The sequence below is a fragment of the Mirounga angustirostris genome, unplaced genomic scaffold (genome assembly GCF_029215605.1).
Source record: "Mirounga angustirostris isolate CCGP_5_RB_7025 unplaced genomic scaffold, mMirAng1.0.hap1 SCAF_8, whole genome shotgun sequence".
Taxonomy (NCBI): Eukaryota; Metazoa; Chordata; class Mammalia; order Carnivora; family Phocidae; genus Mirounga; species Mirounga angustirostris.
The window spans coordinates 124,866,347-124,887,483 of NW_026991716.1; the positions used below are offsets into that span (position 1 = coordinate 124,866,347).

The following is a 21,137-nucleotide window of genomic DNA, read 5'->3' on the forward strand; positions in this document are numbered from 1 at the left end:
TCATAAAATATTTATTAATTGAGGACATGGTAAAAGCAGCTTTTTTTGTAAAGCAGATTGAGATATGAACCTTATAGCAAAATAAGAAAAAAATATATAGTTAGTGTTATAAATTGGAATCCTTAAGACTTAATAATAAGCATTTAAAAATTTTTGATTTAAGTAATATAACTTCTGTTTGCCTGTATACATATATAAATCACTGTAGCTTATGTGGCTTTAATCATTGCAAACTTTTTTTTTTTTTAAATGTTTTATTTATTTATTCATGAGAGTCAGAGAGAGAGAGAGGCAGAGGCAGAGGGAGAAGCAGGCTCCCCGCCTAGCAGGGAGCCCGATGCGGGACTCGATCCCAGGACCCCTGGATCATGACCTGAGCCGAAGGCAAACGCTTAACCATCTGAGCCACCCAGGCGCCCCTATTGCAAACTTTTTTGATCCTGTAGTCCTATCAGCAAAAATATTTTAAACATATATATACACACAAACATATAGTCATTTTAAAATTATACACATATGCTGTGGGCAAGTCACATACTAAATATTAGTAGAGCATAATTTTGTTCTTACTTTCCACCATTCTCTTCTTATACCTCAGTTGTCCTTTACTCTCTGTGTCAAACTCACGCCATTTTGGTGACTGCCAATTTAGTGAAACTGTGGCTGTTCCCGGCCTTGGCTTATGGGGCACTCAGGCTTTCATGGTGGTGCTGATCTTGAAGTCATCCCTGAAAAACCATGTCTTCTGTGGTGTCAGAGCAGCTGTTGATGAGTACTCTGAAAAACAGAGACCAGAAGATCTTGAGATCCTGCCTCGCAAATCTGGATTGGCTAGTGATGACTACAGAAGGCTTGCTCTGTGTGTGTGTGTGTGTGTGTGTGTGTTTGCACATGTAGACAACATAGAGCTATGTGGAAGGGTATGCTGTCATGGGCCAAAGATGTATGACCACAAAGGTACAGAGTATCTGAACAGAGTTTCAGATTCATTGACAAAGTAAATCCACACACCATTTTTTACCTACATGTGTGGGTCCCCTTTATTTAGAGGTAGTTGAGGTTGAGTATGTGTTTTTAAGAAGGTGTGGAATGGAATGGTGTATTTTCAAATGACTTACACCCCACATAGCTGAACTTTATGTTTTTTATTCCCCAACATTTCCCCACCCACCTTTTTTTTTTTTAGGTGGAAAACTACTATACATGAGTAATCAAATCTTCACGTGTTTTAGGGTGATGGTGCTTTACTTTGTCGTGATCTGAATGTTGAAATGTAGGTATTGTAAGGTCAGCTCTCAGTCTCCATAATCAAATCATACACAGGATCGTTTGAACCGTAGAAGGCCGGAGTCATGGTCTGTAGCTGAGATGTAGAACTCCGGTTGATCGTATGAGCATTGGCTCTTCTTGGTTTTATGAGAAATTCTCAGTTTGGTTCCTTCAGAAAATTCGTGAAGGCTGAGGTTTAATGGAGAAAAATGCCATGCGTGGAAGGATTTACGTACATTTAACCAGTCACCATGATGCATTAGGCATGTTGCCTCACAGCTATATGGACCCTGGGCGGACTACTTCCCTTACTCTCCATCTCCGAGCCGTTTCAGGGGGCTGAGATGATAGATGAAGCAAGGTGGGTCAATGGAGACAGGAATTAGATCTCTGTGTGTCATCAGATATTTTCCTGTGGCTTCCGAAAGCAGCCCCATGATTTTAGATGATTCTCTGATCTCCATGTTGCCATAGCTCCCCAAGTCAAGGTGTATATCAAAATCATTTTAAAAAAACCAATTATCTAACTTTTTATTAATCAGAAAACTCATGCTATTAATGACTTTTAGCTGGATGTAGTATAATTAGATATGATGGAATGCTTTGTCCAATTAACTAAAAAGTAATTAAAACCATTCTACAGGATTGCATTTTAAGTAGTTCCTTAATAGCCAAGATACCATTATTTGCATAAGTCTAGATTTGTGATCTACAAATCAGGGACAAAGTCAGTCTGACAGAGTTGGAGTAGCATTATGGATATGGATAAAAGTTCTCCTTTGTTTTTAGAGTAGCATTTGATAATTGTGACTAAAATGTTGATGATCTATGTTTACCTAGGGGTAAAGTTTATTAAATTTCAAGGGGGAAATTTCCAAGGTGAATGTACTGCTGGATTTTAAATGTACAGACATGATCCACTCCCTCTTACTAGGGACTGTGAGCACTGCCAGCTTCTCTTGGGATATTTGGTGGTTTATTTTTAGCTCTCTAAAATAAACAATTAGTAGAACTCTTACCATAGAGATAAAAGAATATAGAAAATTTCATGCTATGGTAGCTTTCTCAGTTTTACAAAGTTTATTCATTTCTCAGCAAGGTAAATGAGTCCAAATAACTGAAATTGGAAAGCATACGAAGTGCATCAGACAGTTTCTTTTCATTTTTCTTCTTCGAGTTTGTTCAGTTCTGTGAAATTATAGAAGATTAATTTATAACAAAGCTCACATATAAAAGCAGACAGAGCCTTGTAATGCTTAATAAATAACAGGCTGACATGAGAGTATGGCTTGATAAAGCTTAAGCAAGAATTTTGGAAAAATATCAAATGGAATAGTTTTCACAATAGACTATTTTGCTTTAAGAAAATTGAAAGAAAAATGGTCAAATACAGCTATAAAATAACTGCAGGCTTTCATGACTAAAAAAGTCTTGTTACTACTGATATAATATCCTTTCATTTTTAGAGTGTTCTAGAATTTACAGAGTGTTTTCTCATATTTCATCATTAATATGTATGGTGTTCATTAATTATTATATTAATACTTATCCTTAAGAGATAGGTAGGAAAGAAATCATCATTTTTCCCATTAACAAATGGAGAAACGGGATTGGTACACTGACAAGTTAGGGAGCATGTCAGTAATTGCTTGGCTAGGGGCACCTGGGTGGCTCAGTTGGTTAAGTATCTGACTTGGGCTCAGGTCATGATCTCAGGGTCCTGGGATCCAGTCCTGTGTTGGGCTCTGCGCTCAGTGAAAAGTCTGTTTCTCCCTCTCTCTCTGCCCCTCCCCCTGCTCGTGCTCTCTCTCTTTCTCAAATAAAATCTTTAAAAAAAATAATTAGTATTTGGCACAATCTGAACTAAACATAGGTTGTCTCAGTCTAGTGTCTCCTTACACTTAATTTCAGATAGTTTTAGGGATTATACTGGGCTAAAATGAACCATGCACCGTAGAAGGTATAGAAAGAGAAATCACATTAACTAAGTAGTAGATACCATTTTATTCTACATTATTTTCCTATGCATTTCATTTTCTAAAGAAATGTAGCCTACAGTTTCCTTTAAGACATGAGGAGATGTTGGAAATTCTCTGACTCAACTATTTCATTTTACAGATGAGGAGACAGATCATCTATAAGGGATATTTATCACTGCTAGTTTTGTAGGATGGAGATGTATTTGTTTTCTCCTAGAAGTTTAAACCTAATGAAATATGTTCTTTTTTTTTTTTAAAGATTTTATTTGGGGTGCCTGGGTGGCTCAGTCATTAAGTGTCTGCCTTTGGCTCAGGTCATGATCCCGGGGTCCTGGGATTGAGCCCCACATCGGGCTCCCTGCTCTGCAGGATGCCTGCTTCTCCCTCTCCCACTCCCCCTGCTTTAAAAAGATTTTAAAGATTTTACTTATTTATTTGACAGAGAGAGAGCGAGAGCAGGAACACAAGCAGGGGGAGTGGGAGAGGAAGAAGCAGGGGAAAAGCAGGCTTCCCACTGAGCAGGGAGCCCGATGTGAGGCTTGATCCCGGGACCCTGGGATGATGACCTGAGCCGAAGGCAGACGCTTAACGACTGAGCCACCCAGGCGCCCTGAAATACGTTCTTTTCAAAACTACTTTGATATTTGAGTTCTGGCTGTATAATTTTAAGAGAACAAAGATTTTGTTCCAGTTTAAACTTATACATTGGATATCTTTTAATGGGCTTATTTTGCAGTTTTATAAAGAATGATGGATTGGTTCATTTTATTGCAAATTAATATAGTTGGTTCTGGGTTTTGATTCATAATTTAGTTTGGTTTGAGTCTCAATACAGAAGTATTGAACTATATATTCACTGCAACTAATTCTCTATACTCAAATGTAGTTTTTTATCATTATATTTAAAAGTGCATAATAGCTTCTTAAAAGAATAAATTGAAAATAGTCAACTAATTTTCTAGACTGGGTCATTTCTAATAAGAAATTTGTGGGGGTTTTTTGTCATTGTTTTTTGTTGTTTTTGTTTTGTTTTTTCAATTCAACTCAAAGATCATGTATTGAATGGCTGTCATATGGCAAGGGACATGGTAAGCAGCATATACGCTTAAAGTACAGTATTACATTTTCCATGTAAAATAAAGAAGTTCAAATAACTTGTTCTGAAGACTCAACTTGCAAGAACAAGTTTCCCTTGACCACTGAGCTTGTGACAGAAACTCTTTTTTTTTTTTTTTTAAGATTTTATTTATTTGACAGAGAGAGACACAGCGAGAGAGGGAACACAAGCAGGGGGAGTGGGAGAGGGAGAAGCAGGCTTCCCGCGGAGCAGGGAACCCGATGCGGGGCTCGATCCCAGGACCCTGGGATCATGACCTGAGCTGAAGGCAGCCACTTAACGACTGAGCCACCCAGGCGCCCCGTGACAGAAACTCTTATAGGATGAGTCTTCCTCAATTTATGGGGGCTCCTCTAGATTATTGATTAGGCTCCCAGATGGCACTTGAAAATCTAGATAAACCACAGTGAAATTGATGTAATCTTAATTTACATCAAACATCACATTTGGAAGCAGTCTTATTCCATTGCCAGAAACTGAACAGAGCAAAGAAGTTATCTTTACTCTGACTGACACTGGAGGAAAAACAAACATGTTTGCTTAGAAGAGAATGGAAAGGAACTGCCGAACCTCTTAATGTATTCTCATCATTTTTAAGAATTATGGGTTTTTATGCCATCAGTTTTGAAATTAAGTTCATTCTCAAAACATTTGAATTACTGTTCTTGGTACAGGTATACTATTAATTATAGTCTTTTATGGAAAACCCTTGATATTGGGCTCAAAAATGATATAAAATGAGTTTAGTTTTACTTTTTTTCAGGGCATACTTCGCAAGAGTTTAAAGACATAAAGGAAGAGAAAACTTTTTTTGCTTGAAAACATTATCTGACACCATATGTACTCCAGGTTCAGCATTTTAAAAGGCCAAGGCGTGTGTGTACCTACCCAGTGTGAGCTGCCAGGGGGCCAGCTTTCCTTAAGCTGGGGTGGTTGCATTATGGATGCAAGGGAAGTCTTTGTGATTGGGGCTTTTTTTTTTTTTTTCTTTTAAATAAACTTTCTTTTTAACTTTATATATCATGGATGTTTTTCCATGTCATTAAGCATTTCTTACGTTGTGATTTTTTTTAGTAGTGTTAAATATAATTCTATTGAATGGCTGTAGGATAATTTACTTAAGTGATCAACTATGGTTAGATAACTAGGTTATTACCAGTGTTCTCATGATAACTAATTCTGTGATGGACATCCTTATACATCACTGAGTACATCCTGATTATTTCCAGGATGTGCTTTTAGAATAAAATAACTAGACCAAATTAACATTTGATGGTTTCAGTTTATATATTGCCAGATTTCCCTCTTGTGAGGTGTTATATGTCCATTGGCAGCTTGAATGCCTAATTTCCTGCACCCTCCCAGAAAACAGGCGATATCAATGAAAAAGTATTTTATGAAATTGTTAGATGAAAAACGTAGCCATGTTGTAGAATGTAACCCAAAATCTAGCGAGGTTAACTGATTTACCTAAGGGTGGGAACGACTAATCTATTCTAGGACTGTCTCAATTCCAGATATGGGCTGGGAACCCAAATACTGTAATGTCTGAAATGGGATGTGACAAATACCATATAATAAAGCTAACCGTTTTTTGAACACAGAAGAAAAAAAGTAAACTCTGATTTGAAAATGTCAGGGAAGTGTTTAGAGAAAAGGTAGTACCTCATAGGGGTCTTGAGGAGTGGGTTGAGTTTAACAGAGTAGAGAATTCTGAGAACAGACAAGTGAATGAGCAAACACACAGGGTGCAAAAGTGTGTTCATTATAGTTAGAAAACATGGCGTACTTGTTTATCAGAAATGGCTATGAAATTCACTCATTGACATTTTCATCTCCATAAAAAAAATTATTCTTTTGGTGGCCAGCTCTGTATGCCAGAATGACTTTTGATTGTTTCCAAAATTGAGTCCAGTTTTAAAGGAAAAATATTTGTGAATATTGGCGATATTCAGACATGAAGGGCATTTCCAAAAGGGAATTATAAAATGAAAAATTGCATAATAGCATGTCTTTGAAATAACATAGTTCTTCCAAGTGTCTCCTTTAAATGGAACAACCTTCCTTTGGACCTGAGTCATTTTGGTATGAGAGTGACAAAAAGATACTTTTAATTGTAACTCAGTTGATGAGAGAATGACACAATATATCAAGCAAAAATGAAAGATAATTCAGAGTGGAAGTCGGTCTATCCACTGTTAAATTATAGATTTATAGAACTTTAAAGTTATGAGAATTGGAACTATTTGACCAATTTCCTCATTATTATTTATGAGGAAACAAAGCCTTAACATTTATGTGGAGCTTTGCTCTTAATGTGCTTTGCTATATTATTTTACGCTGCCCAAGATCACACAGCCAAGTGATTCTTGGCTACATATTTAAGTTTCCAGGAGATTACTCTAGTGTCCATTACATTTTATGTGTGCTTATTTTAATAGAATGTGTATTTAACTTTGCCTAGTGTTATAATTTGATGTTTATTTCTGTGTTTCTCCCTCTGAATTGTCAGTGTCTTGAATTTGGGGCCATATCTTATTTTAGAAGTATTTACAAATGTTGAATAAATAACCCAAATTTCTTTTTTTTCTGAGATTTACAGTGTTATTTTAATATAGTAGAAATGCTGTATTTGGACTCCATATTTTTCTTTTTAAAGAGTTTTATTGAAATATAATTCAAATACAATACAATTTACTCTTTTAAAGTGTACAGTTCAGTGTTTTGGGTTTTTTTTTTAGCATGTTCATAGGTTGTCCAAATGTTACCACAATTAAATTTTAGAACATACCCCCTCCCCAAAGGATCCACGAGCAGTCTCTCCCCATTTTCCCCCATTCCACTCTCTTAGCCCTAGGCAACCACTGATTTATTTTCTGTTTTTTTTTTTTTCTTGTTTTTAACATGAGATTGGGAATAAGAGTTTGAAACCTTAAGTGTTAGGTGAAAGGGCTGGAAAAATAATCCTGATTTACCGTGATACATTTACTACTTTATCTTATAGAATTTGATAGTTTTTGAGTTTTAATTATCAATAAAAGGATAGCTTTTGTTAAATGATTTGTAAACCTTATAGCACCATAAAATATGGTATTTATTTTTCATACTAATTTTTTAGAGTACTTTAAAAGTGAAGTGTATTGGGGAAAATGTTGAATTTGGAATCCGAAGCCCTAGGTTTGATGACCCTGCTTGGTGTTTGATCTTTTGTAATATTCAAGTAATATATCAGTCCTCAGTTTCTTCATATAGACAATGGGAATAATATGCATTCTGGTTATTTTAGAAGGATATTATAGGACTGCTAAGTTAATGTTTATGAATTCGCTAGAAGGGCTAGAGTATTACTAAAATTAAAATACTAAATTTCCGTAATTTCTTTTTCTGTAAACCAACCAACCAACAAAAACAATGACAATATTTACTCACATGGGCTTTTACCTTGGCCCTGCTGGAATAATTTTTGAAATATGAAAGAACATACTTGTCTACTTCTTAAAGCTTCTACTTGTCTCAACTCAGGCGGCAGAATGTTGAATACCAGCCACCTCACATCTTTTTCATTTTTCTTCTTTCCTACGGCACCAAACCAGCTTCCATATTAAGGTACATTCTCTGCCAGCAAAATCGTACTATTTCCAAACAACTTAGATTCACACTGAGGCTACATGAAAGGGACTATGTCTTCAGAGAAGGACTAATGGCCCGCGAGGCAGCACTATCTAGTCAAAAGAAAGATTCTGAAATTTTTATGTAATCCAAAATTAGGGCAGTCATAATTTTTATAACCTATACATTATTTGTCTTAGATGCTGGCTTAAGGAAGGTCTTTTTTGAATTTCAATAATAATTAAATATTCTGGTAATTCTCAGATGATTTGCATAATCTCTATTTTGAGAGTGAGGTTTTGAGAGGTACTGAATAACCTGAATTAATGACTATGATGACTGAGTGCTGTTTTGCATTAATTCTTGAAGCAAATCCTAGATTGCTTCATTACATAGCCTGTCATTATGGAAGATCCTTACATAGTGTGGTGGTAAAGAAAGGGAAACATTTGCTCTTTTTGAAGTAATTGTGTCTAATGGAAGTCTAATGACCTATTATGCTTATTTCTAAAAGCTGAGGAGTGAAGCTTGAGAGGAAGCCAGTGAAAGATTCGAAAAATGATAATGTAAACCAAAATCTTAGGAAGTTTGATGTGGTTGAGAATCAGTACTTTATGATAATTAAAAAATTCAATAATTTACTTGTGCCAAACGTCATCCTTACTTGAAAAGCTGGAGTGATTTCTCAAAAGGTACCCATAGCTGGGGTAGACGGCTCCTTCTGGCTAGGTGTCTTGTACCTTTTAATTGTCTTACAGCTTCTCTGAATTTAATATGCTGATTGAACAAGGCGGTGAGCCTAGTGTTCTTGCAGGTACTGAAATCATAGAACTTAATAACCAGTGATGACTTTGGATATTTGCAAGCTCATTTTCTTCATTTTTTAAAGATCAGAAGACAGAGGCTTAGAGGGGTTAATTGATCTGTCATAGGACATATTAATGGTGAGTAGCAATGGTAGAATTGCTTTGACAAGGATATATTCTGTTTTTGGATTTCATGGGACTATATGATTAAAAATGTATTTGACAGGTTTCTGAGATAGATTATTGACACCAAATGAATCAAATAGTTGGTATAAATGATTTACTTGGAGATGGGTCCTGAAAATAAATGAATAAAACATACCTGTTTAAATCAACACATACGGTAACCTCTTATGGTCGTTAAAGTTGGTTGTCAATATAGCAGTGCTTACTTTGCTGTCTTTCAACTATTCTGTATCCTTGAATATTTTCATGATAAACTGTTTCCAAAGTAGCAGCAACTCTACAATGATAAAGGTTGGCGAGATTACTTGAAGCTCTGCAAACTTAACTATGGAGACTCATAAAAAAATTTCAGTTGCCCTCTATGTATATTCCTCACATTTTCAAAACTTATGGCTAGGACAAATGCAAAATAGTTTAAAAGTGTCTTGACTTGCCCATAGTAAGTATTTACAGAGTCTGTAGCTTTTCATTCTTTTAGCTTATTTAAATTTGAACAAGTCATTTTAAAATTCTCATTTTTCCTTTACAAAAGCTGCACATGCCTATTACAAGTTTGTGACTTCCGAAAGCATGAAATATGTAGTGTTGATACCCTCGTTTAGTATCGTTTACTCATTCTTGTGGAGATTAGAAAGAAAATTGTCTTTGTGAAAGCATTCAGTGTTTGAAATTTAATCTAATAGGAAAGTTTGGTTTGTACCCCTTCTTAACAAGACTTTCCAAGTCCTGTTTGGAACTGATAACTTTTGTCCAGGTAGGCTTGGGGGTGCTCGACATAACATCTTCATCTTTCATGTTTGTCGAGGCTAGTAGAAATTTATCAAGACACAATTCTTAAACTCCTTAACCCTGGGACTATCCTTACTTCTATTTAGGAAGGACGCATCAACTTTGCCAAAGGAGCAATCTACTCATAATACATTACTACAAAAGCCATTCATATTGGCATCTTTTTGTTTTGCTTTTCTCATTTCTTCTGAGTTACTACTTTAAAGCTGCTGCTTTGTAATAATTTGACTTAATCACATATGGTACGGCTCTTTCAGGACTCATGCTGTTATTTTTAAGCTTTCTGTCTCTTATACCTTTCTATATATATGTATATATACAGAACACTTTCATATGGCCAAATAAACCAAAATTTCTCATCTGGTGAAAGAATGATAGAAACCATACTATTTGAAACCTGGAGTTGTTCCTTATTTACTGAAAATTGTATGGAATGCATTTGATGCTGTTTTCCAAGAATGAATTGGAATGACATATTTGGATTGAATTGGAATGAGATCATAAATAACTGAAGGAGTGGTTGGGAGATTTCAAAACATATTTATTTATTTATAATGTAATTTGTGCTCCTGATTAATTGCTCTTGATTAACCTCGCTGCTCTTCAAATTAAATCAAAATCAGCAAATATTTATTGCAGTCTCAGAGAAACCTCATTTAAGGCTTAAAGCACCATGGAGAGCAGTAAAATGTTTCCTTTAATAAAAGCCAGAATGTGAAGACTTAAGAACTCATCTCCCCATTTCTTGATGTATCCCTGTTTAGGACAAGTGCATTATCAGGAAATGGGGTGGTTGATTAGGCTGGAAGAAAGTGAGGAAGGGTACTCATTTAAATAGTTCTCCATGATATCATTTTACATTGAAGAAAATCTTTTGGAAGGATAAACAAAGAATTAAAGTACTTGTGAAGCAGTGAGGGACAGTGGAAGTGCCCTGCAGAGGGACTGAGAGATTCACTTTCTGGACATGCTTTTTAATGTATTAAATGAAATGGGTAGGTCACTGACCTTTGCCAAGCTTTGTGGTTTCATCTTGAAGTTAGTATAAAAAAATGTTTTTTAGAAAAATCTGTGAATTAATACTGTGAAGGAAATCTAATGACAGCTCTTAAATATGCATATGTAGTAAATCACTTTTAATTTTGTTTGGCAAATTAAAGCAGATTTCATTAGTTTTAAAAATAGCATTTACAGTTTTACTCCTGGATATATTAAAAAGGAAGTGTTCCTTTTGTAAAATTCAGAAGAGGAAGAAGAAAATAAAACTTCTGCTACTCAGAAGCGAGTATTATTAACGTCTTTTCCTATTTTATGCCACTCTTCCTTTCTTTGTGTATAGATATTTGTATGAAGCATATTCATACAAATTTGGAATCATGTTTTATATAATACTTTTTGCCTTTAAGGATATTGGTGTTTTACTCCTCATAACAGTATTCTGTACACATTTTTATATTTCTTTATTTTAAAAATCATGGGTTTTTTTTAATGGCCGTGTTAGGTATCCCATTGTATTTTGTGAACTGGATAACTTTTTTTCTGATTTTGACCTTATAATGCTGTGATGGATTCTTTTTGTCTAAATCTTTGACTGTATTTGATTGTTATTTTCTTGTTAGGATGAGTTCCTGTAAGTGGTTCTGCTGGATCAAAGGTTATATACTGCCAGGTGGCTTTCCAGAAAGGCTGGAACATACCTTAATAGTGTATGAGGATATTGGCCCTGCCATACTCTTGCTAGTCTTGAATTTTATAATTTTAAAATATTTGTCAATTTGATAGTTTTATACTGAGTCACTGATTACTTAGAAGAATTTTTTTCTTACTGGCCCTTTGTCTATGACAAAATTTTAATTTCCTTTGAGCTAGTATACATCTGTTTGATGTTTCAGCACCTGATCAACATCTCTTTGATGTTAGGGAATTCAAATTACTTGGGAAGCAATTCTGTCATTGAAGTTATGAAGTAGTTTCCAAAGTATTTGAGAGCAAAATTGCAAATCTGAGTCCCTACAGTAAAAAATTTTTGACATCTTTTGAGAAAAATCAGACATTACAATGATTTATAAAAAATGTCAATTCACAGATTTGTTAGTTCCCAGAATGAAAATAGAAGCTACAAGGGTAGTCTCAGCATTATTTGAATAATTAAAATTTTCTGGAGAATTCACTTCTACATTTTCAATTAATTCTGAAAAGATCTAGTCCACTTGTGACACAGCAGTAGTATCTCAATATTCATATTCTCATTCAAATTTAAATAAATAAAATATGTTTGAATTAAATGATTCCAGAATATGAATTACATCTACTTCGGCAAAAAAACAAAATCACTCAAGTCTGCAAGTATTTTATCTGAGCCTAGCCTCTTGTAATTTTATGGAAGGACCCACTCATCACAGTCAACCTTGCCTCCCCTCAGCTCTGTTGCTGTTGAGCAAAATTCTCCTGCCATGAAAAAGTCTTTCCAAGTTCCCTGTGAACACAGGATTTCCCTTTGACACTGGCTTGACATTACCTTTTGGTTCTCAGACCTGACTGTATTGCCTTTATTCCAACTCATAGGACTTACTCAAGTCATCATTTATTTCTGACAGTTATATTCAAATCAGCAAAGTACAAACTTTGTAACAAAAATGGATTTTCCATACATCAAAATTCTATAGCACATCTGTCAAAGGTTTGCTATATGTGGAAAATCACAGCCTTGGTATCCAGTAGTGGCATGTAATACATAATCAGAAATATTTGATGAAATAAATTAGGCTAGAATATCCGATTGCTAAGCAGGGCATTGATAATAGAACTTCCCTTGCAGTTTCATTGTTAAACTCTGATCTGTTCAGATCGGTTCCTACTCTTCTTTTATTGCCACTGAATGACTTTTGCCTTATCATCAGTTTGGCAAGAGATAACCTGTCAATTACTTGTAGAAAATTACTTAGAAACGAATCAATATTCTATTTATCGTAGCACCTCTACTTTAGAAGGCTACAGTCCCACGTTTCTTATACCTAACCCCCCAATTCTTTCACTGTAGTGTGGACACCAGGTTTTGCCTTCCATCTTTTATATCTAATTCCTAAACTTTGTACTAAGAATGAAGTAAGAAATCTTCATTTTCAGATTTCATTAATACAGATGCAGGTTAAGGTAGGTTTCCTGACATTGAGGATATTTAGACATTAAACAGAAGAAATTAGTTTGAAGGTTTCAGACAGCTTTTATTCTCATTTTGGATCTCCCTTTTCTCTTCTTTGTAAATGTTTGCCTTTGTGAGTTGCTAAAAAGAATAATTTTCAAGTTATAGTCCTGTTTTAGTAGTATTTAAGTTCACACTGCAATGTTTCTTTCTTGGAAAGCTAACATGGAATATATTTTGAGTTTTTTTTTTCATGTCTTAACATTGTAATTGTAATTAAGGGTATTTGATTGTTTGAACCTAATAGAAATAAGTTCTGATTGTACTTTCTCAACCTGAAATGTGGCAATGATCAGAGACCATAGATGAACTTAGTTTCATTCAATATTATTTATAAAACAGTGTTCAACATTGGGAAATAAAATAACTGATCTCTTTGCTATTTTGGTGTGATGACATCATCCTACACAAAACACACTTCAAATCATATGCCGTTTATACATGCACAGATGTAACTGCTAATACAAACCAGAAAAGAGGGAGAGACAGAGCAAGAGTGAGCTAGATGGTGTCTAGGGCATATAATAATTAGCATTTTTAGTAACAACATCTGTTGCTGGCAGTATTGTAGGAGAAAGCAGTCATTAAAATTAGCTGATGCTCAGTTTAAGTGCCACACAATGTACTGACATTTTCAATATTTTTACTAGTTTTGCATTTTCTCATTCCAATAAATTCGTGTTTTGAGTTTGTTTGAATGCCTTGTATTATATTAAAATGTTCTTCAGATCCCTCCAAATTGATTGGGGGCTAAAGCTTGTATTTTCAGTGGGTCAAAGTAGCATTGTTCCAAATTGTTACATACATTTATTATCCAACACCTTGGAGTGGATTTCTGAGTTTGATCCTACTTGATTTAGGTCCTCTCTCTGAGTTAGAAATTCCCCTCCAGCCTGCAACACAAATTTCCCCAAATCGTATTCTCTAACAGTTATTGAGGTTTCATTCTGGAATTCTTATTTGAGGTTTAAGTGTCAATATGAACTTTTAAAATTTAGTGAAGCTTAAGTCAGTTGGATTAGTTTGACAGGTAACCTATTGACTCCCGACCTGTGATTCCTCACTTGTATGGGGCGTGTTGCCCTCAAGCCATGGATGAACCCCTCTGAGGAGGAAAATGAGGGGCTTCTGCTCCACCATGTGGTGACCTTGATCTTTTTGTATAGTCTTTGTTTTCCATCTGTTTGCTAGTTTGGTAGTATGTCAAAGTGAAAAAGGAAAAAGTCTTGTTTTCTCTTCAAAGATAAAACTCGCTAGTGAATCAACATTTGAATCATATACTAAGATACAAAACAAATTTAGAGTCTACATAATTGTTCATGAAAATAAACACAGAATCAGAAATTATGTTTCTGGAAATAGTTTGATAAGCTGAAATATTTCCCACTTTTGTTGGTCCAAACTGGGTATCTGTCAAACCTTCTCTGGGAGATATTAAAATGGGTACTGTGAAAGTTGTTTCTGTGGTCCAGTTTGGAAAATTCTGCAAATTATGTCCTCCTTTGGTGCCCCATGATGCACATTATATAGTCAAGGCTATAAAAACTGCAGTAAAGAGGGCGCCTGGGTGGCTCAGTTGATTAAGCAACTGCCTTCGGCTCAGGTCATGAACCTGGAGTCCCAGGATCAAGTCCCGCATCGGGCTCCCTGCTCAGCAGGGAGTCTGCTTCTCCCTCTGACCCTCCACCCTCTCATGCTCTCTCTCTATCATTCTCTCTCTCAATAAATAAATAAAAATCTTTAAAAAAAAAAAACCTGCAGTAAAGAAACATACTGAACTTGCTCATCTCAATGGTTTTCAAACATTTTTTTTTTCCTAAGCCAGTTTTTGTTATGGAAACCAGTTTAAGAAATGCTGATCTAGTCATCCCAAAGTTTAACTTGCTATTTATGTTTGTCAAAAGTTGCAGAAAGAGCCTCTAGGTAAAGGCTAGTTGTCTGACTTGTAACAGGCTTTTTGGCTCTTTGTGATTCTGACAACGTCTTCATGGCAGAATTGACTCCGAGGCTTTATTAGTACCCTTAGAGATGGACACAGATGACGTCAGAATTCACAAAAATCTGCTGTATAAAGCACAATGAATTTATTCATTTGTATTGGAGGATGTCTTCCCCAAAGACTGGGATGCCCATGAACTTAAATAAATATAACTTAGAAGGTCAGAGATAAGTTGGGAGAATTATTGGCAAGATTTAGACAGGATAAGGACAGATGAGAAAGTCACTGTAAGTTGACCTTATTCACGGTTGGGACTTTCCTAGTTTTAACTCTGAAGTCCCCTCATCCTGAGATACCCAACAGTTCCAGACAAACCAGATGGTTGGTAACTTCACTGCCCAAAGCACACCTGCAGTGGCTTCTTGTGTTGCCTACATTTCATTTTTCTCTCCCCTCACAATTTGTGATGGTTGATGTTGTGTCAACTTGGCCAGGCCATAGTACCCAGATATTTGGTCAAACATTATTCTAGATGTTTCTGTGAAGGTATTTTTTTTTAGGTGAGATGAACATTTAAATTAGTAGATTTTTTTTTTCTTCCAAATTTTTATTTAAATTCCAATTAACATATAGTGTAATACTGGTTTCCGGAGTGGAATTTAGTGATTCATCTTACACATAACACCCAGTGCTTGTTATAACAAGTGCCCTCCTTCATACCAAAAAGAAATAAAAAGCATCCAAATCAGCAAGGAAGAAGTCAGACTTTCACTATTTGCAGATGACATGATAATCAGTAGACTTTTAGTAAAGCAGATTATTCTCCATAAGGCCGGTGGGCCTCATCCAATCAGTTGAAGGCCTTAACAAAGAAAGACTGACCTTCCTAGACAGAATTCTGCCAGCAGATTACCCTCAGACTTGAACTGCAACTCTTCCCTGTGTCTCCAGCCTGAGAGCCTACCCTACAGATTTTGGACTTGCCAAGTCTCTGCAGTCATATGAGCTAGTTACTTAAAATAAATCTCTCTGTCCTCCTTTCCCTCCCCCTCTGTCTCTCTCCTCTCTCTCTCTCTCTCTCTACACACACACACACACACACACACACACACACAGACACACACAGACACACACAGACACACACACACATTTTGTTGGTTTTGTTTTTCTGGAGAACCAGTACAGATGTCAAGGACTGGTTACCAGATTTTATTCTGCTCTTTTTCTGTGTTGGCCACCATTTTTTTTCTCAGACCTTTGTTTTTTTAGACACATTAGTAAACTTGATTAAACTATTCTCACTTCCACTAGACCCAAGGGACAGGAATTCACTTTCTTCTTCTTATGATTCAAATGTAATTAATTTTACTTTTGAGGGCAATTTTCCTGGGAGGTATCTCTTTTGTCACTACTATGAACCAGTTTTTTAATACTGAAAGTCCACAGCAGTGGAACTAAGCAAATTTTACCTACAGAGAAGGATTTGTGATACTTAATTGTTACCAGTCTCTAGCTCTGGGATATATCTCACAAGGCCGAAGTCTTACAAAGAAAGAGGACAGTAAATATTAAAATTCTGTTTTGCTTTCTTAAACAATGTTTAGGGAGAATGATTCTGTGGCTCTGTTTGGTAGCCCCTCTGATGTTTAATCATTTTTGCTCTCAAATATTTTTTGTCAGAATCCAAGCGATCTTGTAGTTAAACTCATTATTTTTATTTCTTATTAAAGACCTCTTTTTTTTGTAAGTAGTAAGCCCAGATACCCAACACATTACCGTTCTGAAGGACATGAAGCTTAAAAAGGCCATCACATTGTGTGCCAAAGCCACCACTGAAAGTTAGCAGGGTCTGCTTAGGATTCTAAATCTTGCTCAGTCCCAGTGAGACTGAATTGAGCGAAGATTTAAGTAAATTCCTTAACTCTTTTAAGAAAATAAAGTGTGGAATTACACGATAGAGGAAACTCACTCATTTTTTGTTGATTTCAATTGAAGGGGGTCCACAGAATACAGTGTAATAGAGAAGTTTTGAGAAAACACTTAACTTTTTCTGTTTTGGCCTTATTGAGAGAACATGAACCCAGTGCTGCCCTTCTCACTGGAGCCTTGTCCTTTTCCTTTTCTCCCACCCATCCTAGGAGACAAACATCATTGTATTTTCAAAAGTCAAATTTTGGATTTTCTTCTCCTCTGGGGAAGATAGGCAGGCGGACAGGTAGGCACACACACGTGTGAACATTTTCAAGGGAGAGAAGAGTTTGATAATGATTTTGCTATTGGAGCAGCTTTAGTAATGACTCTTGGGAGGGACTTTGTGTTTCGTAACGACACAGCAGGGCAGTTAAACTGGATTATTTGCAAGGAATGAGATAAACACAGTTTTGAAAAGTGAATATTAGTAAACAGCCCTCATCTGTGAGAGTGTCTCAGCATTGATCCCCACCAGGAAGGCAGATGCATCCGTTTCGTTCATTTATTTATTCATCCATTTCCAGATTCATCCATAGTACCTGGAGTACCTGGAGTACCTGCTGTGGAACAGGCACTATTCTAGAGCTGAGGACACAGCAATGGGCAAATCCAACCAAAAGGCCTGCCTTCTTGGTGTTCACACTCTAGCTAGGGAGTTGGGGCAAGGGCTGTGATGTGGAGAGAGCCCCGTTCTTGAGTCGTTGGACAGACTCTTCATACTTGCAAGTTCATGAGCAGTCAGTTCTGGTTACCCTCAATTGTGTTTGGAAGAATAACAACAGCTGCTGTGGGAGATATCTTTGCCCTTCATAGAAGCTAGAGCCACATCGGTTTCCCATGTATTGTGAATATTAATATTGGCCAACTGTTTTATAAAGGATGTAGGTTTGCAGAGAATTTTCACCAAAGTATCATCGGAACTTTACAAAAAAAAAAAATCTTATGAGAGCTCATTTAAGCTATAAGTGCAGTCATAAAATAACTGTCCAGAAATGGCCCTTTCATTGTCTAAATGGTACCAAGAGTGACTTCCATCTGCTTTGTATACTTTTCCCTGTGGACAATAAATGGATTGAAAGTTCTCTATGGAAAGCACTAAATTAAAGCTTAAAAAAAATGACAGAGTAACTCTGTTAATGGCATTTAAAAAGGTTTAATGATCAAATGAGGAAAACAACATGTATTTTCCACAGTTAAGTCCACAAGCTGTTTTTTCATCCAGATGTTGTAAACTCTTGATTTGATGGTGTGCTTGAGCTTGTGGATTACTTATGAGCTTGGGGTTATAGAAGGAGTATTAGAGGCAGAAACCTGAGAAAGAAACTTACAAAAATGTGTGATAAGATTTAATCATATTTTGTAAAATAAAATATATACATACATACCATTAAAATATACATGTAAATATGCATACAAATGTATTTAACTTTTTTTATTATGTTAATCACCATACATTACATCCTTAGTTTTTGATGTAGTGTTCCATGATTCATTGTTTGCATAGAACACCCAGTGCTCCATTCAGTACGTGCCCTCCTCAATACCCATCACCAGGCTAGCCCATCCCCCCACCCCCCTGCCCTCTAGAACCCTCAGTTTGTTTCTCAGAGTCCATAGTCTCTCATGGTTCGTCTCCCCCTCCGATTTCTCCCCCTTTGTTTTTTCCCTTCCTACTATCTTCTTCTTCTTCTTTTTTTTAACATATCAGAGGTACAGGTCTGTGATCCAACAGTCTTACACAATTCACGTATGTATTTTTTAAAACACTATTTTCTTTATTCTGACTATTGCTACTAAAAGTACTTGTCAGATTGTCACTAATTTCTCTCTGTCTCCCACAACCTGAATACAGTAGGAGGAATGGATTCTCTTGTCAGGAACCTGCGTCTTTTTCTGTTTTTCTGAATTTGCAATAATGTCTTAGCACTAGAAGTACTCTTAGTATTGTGCTTTGCCCATTATTATTGTTTTTTAAAATTTTATTTTTAAGTAATCTCCACACCCAACATGGGGCTCAAACTCACAACCCCAAGATCAAGAGTCACGTGCTCTATGGACTAAGCCAGCCAGGCATCCTGCCCATTAATAATTTTTAAATGACATATAATGTATATGTTTTTATTATTATATAAAGTAATCCCCCCTTATCTGTGGTTTTGCTTTCTGGGGGTTCACTCACTTGCGGTCAACTGAGACAGATGATCTTTCTGAGACAGCATCAGAAGATCAGTAGTAGCCTAATGCTATGTCACAATGCCTGTGTAATTCACCTCATGTCATGTTATCCATAGCGTTTTGTCATCTCTCATCATCACAAAAAGAAGAGTGAGTACAGTACAGTAAGATATTTTGAGAGAGAGAGAGAGACCACATTCACATAACTTTGATTATAGTATATTATTACAATTGTTCTATTTTATTACTAGTTATTGCTGTTAATCTCTTATTGTGCCTAATTTCTAAATTAAACTTCATCATAGGTATGTATGTATTAAAAAAATAGTATATGTGTAGAGTTTGATATTTACCACAATTTCAAGCATCCCTGTCTTGGAACGTATTCTCCACAGACAAGGGGGGACGACTACCCTAGTATATGATATAATGCCATATGTAATGCTTTCTCCTGCTTCCAACACATGCTGTTTTCAAACGTGTTGAATTGAGATTCTTGGTGGTAAACAAGAGCATAAATTCAAATGTTATCTTTTTTCTTTGTTTTTAGATTTCTTTTTTTTTTTTAATTTTATTATGTTATGTTAGTCACCATACAATACATCATTAGTTTTTGATGTAGTAATTCAAATGTTATCTTAAAACAGAATAGTAAAGCTTGGAGTAAAGATCCAGCAGATTCTAGGAAGAGCAAACAAAGGAGAAAAATGAGTGAAAATGTACAAAAGTTTCTCAGGATGCTCCCTGAAGATGGGCTGCTGAGAGGGTTTCTAATAAAGTTTTGAACCCAACCATTAAGTCAAATATGGCATTTTAGTCTCAGCTAATCTTCCAAAATAAGTAGAAATTCTAAATAATTACATTATTTTCTCAGATATGTAATATGGATTACATGCCAGTTACATATTCCTCATGCCAAATGAATGAATGAATGAATGAATGAATGAATGAAGCAATGAGCAAATGAATGAAAGGAGCCTAGTTGTCAGCTTCCTTTGGTCTGTGGTGCTCCCATCCCTAGCAGATCAGTCAGGATGAATCCTACCAATTAACTCGTAAATGAAATAGTTGGAAGTGCTTCTGTACAGCACTGTGAAACGTGAAAAAGGATAAATAAATACTTTGGGCTATGGGATCTGCATAAGGTTGGAAAAAGAAACTCTTCCTAAGTTTGTTCCCCTACCGGGGAAGTTATTTCCATGATAATTATAGGAGTTTAGAAGCAATTTGGCCATTAAACAAATATAACTTCTGGCTTTCAAAATATGAATCTTTAAGAAACCTGAACATTCTAAAGGCATTCCAAATTAGAGTGCTTTATTTCCTTTGATCAAAGGCTTTGCCTTGAGTGGTATAGATAACAGACCCTTCTCTCCTGGTGTTTATGTAGAAGGGTGTAAAATATTTGGTAGAGAAAATACAGAAAAAAAATACTAAGTTGTTATAAAATATTATTACAAATCAATTGTAAGTGTTTTAGTATGTGAAAAAACTTGTAATTGCTAAGAAATAAGTTGTTGAAGGATTGCCCCAAACTGGGAGATCTGTAGTTTCAGTGAGGCGTCAGAATATATATCTTACAAAATTGCACACTTCTCAGTGGGGCACTTCCAGGAGTCCTTTTCTTTACTATTTGGCCATAAAATGTATTAATTCAGGTTTTCAAATGTATGGAGCTAATCTTTTAATTAGGAGCCTTGATAAGTATTACTCCTTCTGACTAGGTAGAATGTTCTCATTAGGAGTCATATGTCTCATTCCTTTGGTTGCCAACTCAAATACTACTTCTTTTCTCCAAGCTTTACTACTCTGTTTTAAGATAACATTTGAATTTATGCTCACCCCAACTGCTTCCCCCTGTCGACACCTAGCCTCGCAGTGTCTTTGTGCTTACCCTGTGCCCATTCCCACCCTGTCATTGTCATCCTGGTTAGTTTCCTTGAATTGTGTTGACTCAAACTAAAACCCTCTGAATAGTTCTTGATTGCTCATTTTTTCCACCTACCTTATGCTCCATCCCTGTTCACACCATGTCAGCAGGTGCATTGGCCTCTGCCCCCAAAGTGTATTCTCCATGAGACGATTTGTCCTGATC

General features: G+C 35.9%; 1 protein-coding gene across 12 annotated transcripts in view; it reads left to right on the top strand.

The window, feature by feature from the left end:
- Nucleotides 1–21,137, top strand: part of UTRN (utrophin) — a 496,097-nt gene that overhangs the window by 270,929 nt on the left and 204,031 nt on the right. The gene's annotated exons all lie outside the window — the stretch shown is intronic.